The sequence below is a fragment of the Trichechus manatus genome, unplaced genomic scaffold (assembly GCF_000243295.1).
Source record: "Trichechus manatus latirostris isolate Lorelei unplaced genomic scaffold, TriManLat1.0 scaffold00003, whole genome shotgun sequence".
Classification (NCBI taxonomy): domain Eukaryota; kingdom Metazoa; phylum Chordata; class Mammalia; order Sirenia; family Trichechidae; genus Trichechus; species Trichechus manatus.
This window is the reverse complement of record NW_004443939.1, coordinates 4,056,339-4,064,958: the sequence shown is the minus strand read 5'-3', so window position 1 is coordinate 4,064,958 and position 8,620 is coordinate 4,056,339.

The window sequence follows — 8,620 nt, the reverse complement described above, 5'->3', positions numbered from 1 at the left end:
CTTGTGATTTGTAGAATTGCAAACCAGGGTGCATTTTTGTATTTAGTTAGAAAAGAGCTCTTTCCCCAACATCCTCTCCTCCAATCCCTTTTTTGAATAAAGTCTTTTTCCAAGAAGGAAAATGGACTCTTGGGAAAATTATTCCTGTATCCCGCACAGGGTGGATTATACAGGATGCCTGGCATTTAATAAGCACTCAGGAAATGTATGTTGAACTGAATTGATACCAATGGCTGCCACTTATTGAGCACAAATCATGTACCAAACACTGTCCTACAAGCTTTATCTCGTTATCTTATTCATTTCACATCCCCGTAAATTATGTTCTGTTGTTCCTGTTTTGCAGATGAAGAAGGCAAGCCATAAATAAGTGACTTGCCAAAGTCACATAGTTGGTAAAGGATCAGACTGGAATTCCAGTCCAGGGCTGCCTACCTCCGGAGCCTGTGCTTTTACCGCTACGATGCTACAGGGAAAGAATCAAGTTGCTTGTCAAGTATTGGGGATGATGCAATGGGGAGGATTATACTCAGGGACTTCAATGAAATTCCTTAAGGGATAGTTTGGCAATTTAACAGATTTCTTTTGTATTCAATAGCAGATCCTGGTGGACATCTTCCAGTTGTAATTTCCCTTCTGGAACCAATCCCTGCCAGAGCTAAATTCCATCAGAGGTTTCATTATTGCTTTTTATGGTGTGCTCTGGAAAGGAATTGGTGGGAGGGTGGTGATGGGTAAAGGGCTAGGCCTTTTCACCATTAGGGAATTACACTGAAAACAGGAGACTGTCCTCTGTGACTACAATAATCCATATTCCCTCAGATTCATTCAAAATCTCTCAGGGTCATTCTGTTCAAAGAGGCCAAACTGAGCTGTTTAAGAAGGGAAAGAGAAATGATACAGAGTGACAGTCTGAACACATTAGCCAGAGGTTTAACATCAGGCAGCTCAGTTTACCAAGGAGTCTCTTTGTAACGGCTGGGACACAATGTCTCATCTAGATCACTTTAACTCTTTAGAAGCCTTGTGTCCTTGTAGTCCTATACTAAATATGGCTAAGTCTATTTAGTGGTCCCGGGACTCTCAACTCCCCTGTTATCTGGCACTGTTTTTGTTTTTTTAAAGCAAGAGGTAACATGATCAGATTTGTGTTTTAAAAAGATCACTCTGGCTGCAGTATCACCCTGGCAGCAGTATCACCCTGGCTGCAGTATGGAATCTGCACTGGGAAGGAGAAGAGTAGAGGCAAGAAAACAGTAGAAGGCCTTTTTTGTATTTCAGGTGGGAGATAATGGTAGATGCAGAGGGTAGTGGTGGTGTGATGGTTAAGATTGTGTGTCAGCTTGGCTGGGCCACAGTTCTTAGTGTTTTGGCAGTCATTTAATGTGATCACTTCCCTGTTGAGATTTGATATGTGATCATCCCCATGATGGGATCTGCTGTGAGTAGCCAATCAGCTGAAGGGGAGTTTCCTTGGGTGTGTGGCCTGCATCGAGTGTGGGTGTATGTTCAGGTACGGCTGGGTTGGGGGAGGGGGAGCTTTTGCTTGTTCTGGATCCTGCAACTGGCTCCTGTTCGTCGGACCTCCGGTTCTTGGGACTAGAGCTAGCAGCTTACTTGTGGTTTTGCCTGCCTATCTTGGGATTTGTCAGTCTTCACAGCCTGCTCCCTGGCCTGCTGATCTTGGGTTTGCCAGCCCCTGTGGCTATGTGAATCAGGTGAAGCCTGTTTCCTGACCCACGGACTTGGGACATTACAGCCTCTACAACTGCATGAACCATTTCCTTGATATAAATCTCTCTCTCTCTGTATATATTTATACACTTTACTGGTTTTGCTTCTCTAGAGAACCCAGCCTAAGACAGGTGGTGATGGAGATAATTGGGTATATTGGATGAGAAATCACCTAGGGAAAGGCTACAGACTGAAAAGGGAAGATAACTAGCACTGTACCTCAAAAGACCCTAGCACTCGAGGGTCAGAAAGAGGAGGATGAGCTGGCAAAGGAAACTGACAAGGACTAAAACCAGGGATGAAGGCTAAAGGACAAGCCTGGACTGGAGTCAGGAGATAAAGGCCAAATGAGAAGTCTGGGGACCACTGAGCAGATCAGGGAGGAGAGCACTGGTGGAGCAAAGCCAGAGACGAAGAGAGCTGCCCCGCATGAGCCAGCATATCTGCTGTTTATGATTATTATGCACTATCTGCCTGCTGTTTGTGGGCTACTATTTGGGAAAAAGGAAAACGTTTGGGTAGACAGTTCAAGTGGCTAATCTATGATCTGGCTGTGGGAAATGTAAGTGATCTGGTGCAAATTCTGTGTGATCTTGGGTCAAGTTACTTAACCTTCCCGTGCCTCAGTTTCCTAATTTGTAAAATGGGGACAATAATATACCTTCCTCATAGGGTTGTTTAGAGAAGTAAATACATTAGTACGTGTAAAGCATTTACATTACTGCATAGTACACAGTAAGCTTTCAATAAATGTTGTGTGCCATCAAGTTGTTTTTGACTCATAGAGACCACATGTGACAGAGTAGAACCGCTCCATGGGAATTTTTGGTTGTAATCTTTTTTTTTTCCCATACAAAAATTTATACATACATTGTTATGTGACTCTAATTGCTCTCCCCATACTGTGACAGCACACTCTTCTTTTCCCCCCTGATTCCCCATGTCCATTCAACCAGCTCCTAACCCTTTCTGCTTTCCCATCTCACCTCTGAACAGAAGCTGCCCATTTAGTCTCTTGTATCTACTTGAACTTAGAGGCATACTCCTCTCAAGTATCACTTTATGTCCCACCTTGACTGTAATCATTACAAGAGCAAGTCACCAGGTCTCTCTCCCACAGACCCACTGGGTGGGTTTGAACTGACAGCCTTTCTGTTAGCAGGCAAGTGCTTAACCATTTGCACCAGCAGGGCTCCTGGTTATACTAAACTTGAATATACAGTGCCCAACGCAAGCTCCATGAAGGGAGGAGCTGTTTATTTTATTCACCTCTGAATTCCCAGCCTGTAGCTCAGTGCCTGGAACATAGCCAGAACTCAGTAATTAATACTGGTTGACTGGATGGATGGAGCTCTGATGGTGTAGTGGCTAAGAGCTCGGCTGCTAGTCCATAGGTCAGCAGTTCGAATCCACCTGCCGCTCCTTGGAAACCCTGTGGGGCAGTTCTACTCTGTCCTGTGGGTCGCTATAGGGTTGCTGTGAGTTGGAATTGACTTGATGCAACAGGTTTGCTTTGGTTTTTGGACTGGATGGATGAATAAGATGGGTGTAGCTATCTCTCAAAAGGGCTAACTCTGGCCTGAGAGTTTGAATGGGGCCATATATGTCCCTTTGACATCTGGGATTACATCTGTTCAAGGAGGTAGATTTCATATGTTTCTACCCACATCTCAACACTCAAAATAATATTCAGAAGCAAGCATATAAGGAAGAAAAAGAAATCTACTTAGAACTCCATGAAGGTTTCTTACGGAAAAGCAATATGGAACACATTTAAATAATTAATGAGTAGAACAAATAGCAAAACAATAAGTAAGGAAAACACAATATATTATACAAAAAATTAATAGCTTTGCTATATTAGGAGTCCTTGGTAGGTGCAAACAGTTAACATGTTCGGCTGCTAAAAGAAAGATGGGGTCACCCTCAGTCAGAATTGATTTGACAACAGCTGGTTATTTAGAAAATTTAGACTGTAATTGATTAGAAAGACAGTTATCTACTCAAGCCCTCAGTTAGGTTGTTGTTGTTGTTAGGTGTTGTTGAGTCCATTCTGACTCATAGTGACCCTATGTAAAACAGAATGAAGCACTGTCCAGTCCTTGTGCCATCCTCACGATTGTTGTTGTTATGCTTGAGCCCGTCATTGCAGCCACTGTGTCAGTCCATCTCATTGAGGATCATCCTCTCTGTCGATGACCCTCTACTTTACCAAGCATGATGTCCTTCTCCAGGGACCGATCCCTCCTGACAACATGTCTAAAGTATGTGAGACAAAGTCTCACCGTCCTCGCTTCTAAGAAGCATTCTGGCTGTACTTCTTCCAAGACAGATTTGTTCATTGCTTTTCTGGCAGTCCATAGTATATTCAATATTCTTCACCAACACCATGTTTCAAAGGCATCAATTCCTCTTCAGACTTTCTTATTCATTGTCCAGCTTTTGCATGCATATGAGGCCATTGAAAATACCATGGCTTAGGTCGGTGTACTTTAATCCTCAAAGTTCATATCTTTGCTTCTTAATATCTTAAAGAGGTCTTTTGCAGCAGATTTGCCCAATGCAATAAGTTGTTTGATTTTTTGGCTGCTGCTTCCATGGGTGTTGATTGGATCCAAGTAAATGAAATTTTTGACAACTTCAATCTTTTCTCCATTTATTATGATGTTGCTTATTGCTCCAGTTGTGAGAATTTTTGTTTTCTTTATGTTGAGGTGTAATCCATACCAAAGTCTGTGGTCTTTGATCTTCATCAGTAAGTGCTTCAAGTCGTTTTCACTTTCAGCAAGCAAGGTTGTGTCATCTGCATATCATAGGTTGTTAAAGAGTATTCCTCCAATTACATAGTCCAGCTTCTCGGATTATTTGCTCAGCATACAGATGGAATAAATGTGGTGACAGGATACAATCCTCAGCTCGGTCCCTGTGTGCAAATTAGAAAAGGCCCCCCCCTTCTGAGAAGACAAGTTAGAAAAAGACACCCTATCTGGCTGGATTTAGCTCTGTAGTACAGCGCTAAGGAGCCCTGGTGGTGCAATTGTTAAGAGCTTGGCTGCTAACTAAAAGGTCAGTGGTTTGAACCCACCAGCTGCTCTAAAGGAGAAAAGACCTGATAATCTGCTCCCATAAAGATTTCAGCCTAAAACACCCTATGGGACAGTTCTACTCCGTCCTATAGGGTCACTATGAGTTGGAATCAACTCCATGGAACACAGCAACAACAGTGCAGGGCTTGGTGAGTGTGCAGGTAGGTATCTTTTTTTTAATAATATTAGTTGCATTTTTTATGCAAATCAAAACTACAGTGAAACACCGTCTCACCCCAACAAGGCTAGCATTAATCCAAAAAACACAAAATAATAAATGTTCGAGAGGTTGTGGAGAGACTGTAATGTTTACTGTTAGTGGGAATCTGAAATGGTACAACTACTATGGAAATCGATTTGGTGCTCCCTTAAAAAGCTAGAAATAGAAGTACCATACAATCCCGCAATCCCACGCATTGGAATATATCCTAGAGAAATAAGAGCTGTCACACGAATAGATATACGCACACCCATGTTCATTGCAGCACTGTTCACAATAGCAAAAAGGTGGAAACAACCTAGGCGCCTATCAATGGACAAATGGATAAACAAATTATGGTATATTCATGCAATGGAATACTATACAACGATAAAGAACAACAATGAATCCGTGAAACATAACATGGAGTAATCTGGAAAGCATTATGCTGAGTGAATTTAGTTGCAAAAGGACAAATATTGTATAAGACCACTATTATAAGAATTCAAGAAAAGGTTTAAACACAGAAGAAAACATTCTTTGATGGTTACGAGGGTGGAGAGGGAGGGAAGGGGTTATTCCCTAACTAGATAGTAGATAAGAATTATCTTAGGTGAAGGGAAGGACAACACACACTACAGAGAAAGTCAGCACAACTGGACCAAACCAAAAGTTAAGTTTCCTGAATACAACCAAACACTTCGAGGGACAGAGTAGCAGGGATAGGGGTCTGGGGACCATGATTTCATGGGACATCTAGGTCAATTGGCGTAACAAAGCTTATTAAGAAAATGTTCTGCATCCCATTTTGCTAAGTGGTGTTTGGGGTCTTAAAAGCTAGTGAGCAGCCATCTAAGATGCATCAGTTGGTCCAAACTTACCTGGAGTGAAGGACAGTGAAGAACACCAAAGACACAAGGAAAACATTAGTCTAAGAGACAGGAAAGGCCACATAAACCAGAGACTGCATCAGCCTGAGATCAGAAGAAAAAGATGTTGCCTAGCTACGACCAATGACCACCCTGATAGGGAACACAACAGAGTCCCTGATGGAACAGGAGAAAAGTAGGGTGCAGAACTCCAATTCTAGTAAAAAGACCAGACTTAATGGTTTGACTGAGACTGGAGGGACCCTGGAAGATATGGCCCCCGGACTCTGTTAGCCCAAAACTGCAGCCACTCTCGAGGCCAACTCTTCAAAGATTAGACTGGACTATGGGACATAAAATGATACTCATGAAGAGTGTGCTTCTTAGCTAAAGTAGATACATGAGGCTAAATGGGCAACTCCTGTCCGGAGGCAAGATGAGAAGGCAGAGAGGATCAGGAGCTGGTTGAATGGACACAGGAAATCCAGGGAGGAAAGGAGGAGTGTGCTGTCACAGAATGGGGAGAGCACCTAAGGTCACATAACAATCTGTATAAATTTCTGTATGAGAAACTAACTTGAATTGTAAACTTTCACTTAAAGCACAATAAAAAATAATAATATTAGTTGCATTTAAAAAAATTTGATTGTGCTTCAGGTGAAAGTTTACAGCTCAAGTTAATTTTTCATTCAAAAATTTATATACATATTGTTTTGTGACATTAGTTGCAATCCCCAAAATGTGACAGCCCTCCCTCTTTCCACTCTGGGTTCCCTGTGTCCATTCGTCAAGTTCCCGTCCCTTCCTGCCTTCTCATCTTGCTTTTGGGCAGGAGTTGCCCATTTGGTTTCGTATATTTGATTGAACTAAGAAGCACGTTCCCCACATGTGTTGTTATTTGTTTCATAAGACTGTCTAATCTTTTCTGAAAAGCGGGCTTTGGGAGTGGTTTCACTTCTGGGTTAGCAGAGTGTCCAGGGGCCATAGTCTTGAGGGTTCCTCCAGTCTCTGCCAGACCATTAAGTCTGATTTTTTTGTGAATTTGAATTTTATTCTTCATATTTTTCCTGCTCTGTCTGCAACTCTCTGTTGTAATCTCTGTCAGAGCGGTCAGTGGTAGTAGCTGGGCACCATCTAGTTCTTCTGGGCTCAGGCTGGTGGAGGCTCTGGTTCATGTGCTCCTCTGGGCTAATATTTTCCTTGTATGTTTCGTCTTCATCATTCTCCTTTGCTCTGAGACCACTAGATGTATCTTAGATGGCTGCTCACAAACTTTTAAGTCTCCAGATGCTACTCACCAAAGTGGAATGTAGAACATTTTCTTTATGAACTATGTTATGCCAGTTGACCTAGATGTTCCCCGAGACTATGGTCCCCAGCCTCCAGCCCCAGCAACTCAGTCCCTCAAGGTGTTTGGTTGTGTCTAGGAAACTTCTGTGCCATTACTTTGGTCAGGCTGTGCTGACTTCCGCTATATACTACGTTGTCTTTCCCTTCACTAAAGTTGAGACTTGTCTACTATCTAGTTAGTGATTTCCCCTCCTCCTTCCTCCCCACCCTGTAATTATCAAATAATTTTTTTCCTGTGTGTAAACCTTTTTTTGAGTTCTTATAATAGTGGTCTCATACAATATTTGTCCTTTTGTGATTGGCTTATTTCACCTAGCATAATGCCCCCCAGATTCATGAGATGTTTTGTGGATTCATCATTGTTCTTTATCATTGTGTAGTATTCCATTGTGTTTATGTACCGTAATTTGTTTATCCATTCATCTGTTGATGAGCACTTAGGTTGTTTCCATCTTTTTGCCGTTGTGAATAGTGCTGCAATGAACATGGGTGTTCATGTGTCTATTCTTATGACAGCTGTTATTTCTCTAGGATATATTTCTAGGAGTGGGATTGCTGGATCATATGGTATTTCTATTTCTAGCTTTTTAAGGAAGCACCATATCATTTTCCAAAGTGATTGTACCGTTTCACATTCCCACCAGCAGGTCATAAGAGTTCCAAGCTCCTGAAACCTCTCTAACATTTGTCATTTTCTGTTCTTTTGATTGATACCAGTAATGTTGGTTGATATAGTATCTCATTGTAATTTTGATTTGCATTTCTCTAATGGCTAATGATCATGAGCATTTCCTCATGTATCTGTTAGCTGCCTGAATGTCTTCTTCGGTGAAGTGTCTGTTCATGTCCTTTGGCAGTTTTTTAATTAGATTATTTGTCTCTTTGTTATTGAGGTATTTGAAGTATTTTGTAGATTTTAGAGATTAGACCTTTGTCAAATATGTCATAGCCAAAATTTGCCCCCTAATATGTAGGTTCTCTTTTTACTCTTTTGGTGAAGTCTTTTGATAAGCATAAGTGTTTGATTTTTAGGAGCTCCCAGTTATCTAGTTTCTCTTCTGGTATTCGTACATTGTTAGTTATGGTTTGTATTTTATTTGTGCCGTGTATTAGGGCCCCTAGCATTGTCCCTATTTTTTCTTCCATGATCTTAATCATTTTAGATTTCATATTTAGGTCTTTGATCCATTTTGAGTTAGTTTTTGTGTATGGTGTGAGGTATGGATCTTGTTTCTTCTTTTTTTTTTTTTTTTTACAGATGGGAATCCAGTTATGCCAGCACCATTTGTTAAAAGAGACTGTCTTTTCCTCATTTAATGGAATTTGGCCCTTTGTCAAATATCAGCTGCTCATAGATGGATGGATTTACGTCTGGATTTTCA